This window comes from Porites lutea, chromosome 3 (assembly GCF_958299795.1).
Source record: "Porites lutea chromosome 3, jaPorLute2.1, whole genome shotgun sequence".
NCBI classification, from domain to species: domain Eukaryota; kingdom Metazoa; phylum Cnidaria; class Anthozoa; order Scleractinia; family Poritidae; genus Porites; species Porites lutea.
The window spans coordinates 37,060,030-37,062,535 of record NC_133203.1 but is presented as its reverse complement, the minus strand read 5'-3'; the positions used below and the strand labels follow the sequence as shown (position 1 = coordinate 37,062,535).

The following is a 2,506-nucleotide window of genomic DNA, read 5'->3' as shown; positions in this document are numbered from 1 at the left end:
TATTTTTATCAGTTAATGTCGTAGTTCCTTTAGCTAGGCTTTTTTAGATTAGGAAGTGGGGGAGACTGAAAGGGGCCTGCTACGCGACCCAGTGCGATCTCCTTGGTCAGATTGGATGAAACTACGTCTGGGTGGTGAGCAGCCGATTGTAAATTACAGGATAACCCGGGGCTGACGGGGGCCTATATAACCAACGGGTGTGCCATAACGGAGGGAATTAATTAAGTTAGCTACAAAATGACTATCCGGGTGACCAGAAAGTTCCTTTGATAAAACATCAATGTTTATGGGGGTAGAAACCGGTGGTGCAATGTTCCTCGCTTGGAGCTGGACTTTATCGCTTGCTGTGATCGCTCGTGTTACTGGATCCGTTTGAGCGGCGGTTGGCCTTGGAGAAACTGCTAGGACAGGCGACGATGGAATGGTCTGCGGATCGGCAATGGCGGCAGACATGGGGGAAAGGGCAGGGATGCGAGTTGCATCTGGATGATCTGTTGAAACGAAAGCAGACGGGGCCCGTTCTTGGAGGGCTGGTGGAAAGGATCGGCGTTGGGGCAGGAACTTTGGCTGTGGTGGGGGCTAGAACACACAAGGCAGTGAGGCTTAGCCAGGCCAGAGAAGGTTACCGTCCAAAGTTCTACATTCACCTGGTCCCAGCTAATGCATAAGTCATTTTCGGATTGGCGGCGAAAATGTTTGTCGTAGGCCAGAAAAGCGGTACCCTGGAATTTGGAGGCCCCCCTACTAATGATTTGCTGGTATTTGAACAGTTCAAGGGATCGCCGTGGATGGGAGCCGACAATGACCAACGCATACGCGGTGAAGGTGTCTAACCACTTATAAAAACTGTCAATAACAGGTTTCCGTTTGCGGACCATGGTTACTGGGGAGGAGCCTGGGATTAAATCATCTACCCGAAGTTGGATATCGGGGGCCTGGGGCCTGGCTAGCGAGTCGGGGAGCAACAAAGAAAAATCGCTGTACTCACCCCGGAGAATTTTATCTTGTAAATTCTGCTCCAGCGGCAGTTGAGACCCACAGGAGAAGCTGATCCTGGCCTGCGATATAGAGTGTTGAAAGTGCCAGGCTGTTGGTCGTGCCGTAAAGACCAGGGGAATGATTGCAACGCTTGGTCGAGCGAGGACCTGACAGTGTCCTGTATGGCGGCCAGTTAAGCGGCGGTGAAAGGTCCGGCTTGGACAGGATCGGGCGAGTCGTCCGAGGAAAATTCCTCCATGATTTCGTTAAGGTCGCCACCAGACGCAACGCTCGAAGAGTCATCACCAGGGTTCTCCAAATTTGCTTGTTCGGTTGAGGATTCTGCGGGAGCGGCGGTTAGTGGCCCTAACTGGCTGACTTCTCGGTGCCAAACGTTTCGTCCGGGCACGTCGGGCTTGCGAATTTGAGGTCGAGCGGGGCTGTTTTGTCCCAGTCGCCAAGTTAAGACGTGAGATGAGGGTTGCTTTGCCTACCGTGATCGTAAGGTTGAGTGCTTGAAGGCGAAGACGAAGAACTTCGGTCGAAAGCGAAGCCAAATCGTTTTGTTTTTGAGGGCGGCCAGTGGAAACATGCTTACGCGGACGAGCCATTGACAAGCATGAGAATTACAAAACTTTAGGATGGTTGAAGTAACCAACTTCGCAATACAGCTCGGAATGAGACACAGGACTTTTACTAGACCTTTTATAGTCCGAGTGCTATCACAAGGTAAGCCAATGAAAAATACTGTACTACAGAATAGAACGTGCACCTAAAGTGCTCCACGAGATATGCATGAGGAAAATTATTTTTACTAGCCATACAAAAGGAGCGATACATTAGAAAACTAGCCTCAACTGCAATAAAAACAAGGATTGCTATTGTATCAGTAGTTTCCCAGCTATAGCCGTGATTTTACGTACTACCCAGTAGTTTTACCTACCACGAGTAAACTTCTATGAGATTTGATAGGGGCTATAGCATAACACTGCGTTACATGTTGTTGATTGAGGGCGTCACGCTCCATTAACTGCGTTTTTACAATTGAGTTGTAAAACTTTCTAAATAACAATTCATCATTGAAAAGATAAAGATCATCAATTAAAAGTGTCCTTTGAGAGTGTGAACACATACTGTTATGCACTGAAAGCCACTGCGTAAACAGACATGGTTTACGAGACACATTCACCTTTAACGTGTTACTAAAACAGAAGAACAAAATCATTCATCAAAGAGCGATATCCAGGTTTTGTTGTATAATTTTGTAATTTGTATTATTCCATTATCAAAAAATTCGCGTGACGAAACATTACGATTAAAAATTGTTCCATTGATTTTAATTAAAAAAAGCTGGTTAAAGACAATGTCTACAATAAAAATCTTTATCGTTTCTGACCCACAAAGTGGCATAACAAAATTTCAAGCTGAATAGCTCGTCAAGCGTATATCTATAAAATTGATAAAGAATTATCTTAAACCATAAACACTTTTAGCAGGGACATTTAAGGTAAAAGCGCAACTTATGTTC

The 2,506-nt window shown here is 45.9% G+C and overlaps 1 pseudogene; it reads right to left on the bottom strand.

The window, feature by feature from the left end:
• Positions 1 to 401: 401 nt before the first annotated feature.
• LOC140932238 (uncharacterized) lies at positions 402 to 1,589 on the bottom strand (annotated as a pseudogene).
• Positions 1,590 to 2,506: the final 917 nt, after the last annotated feature.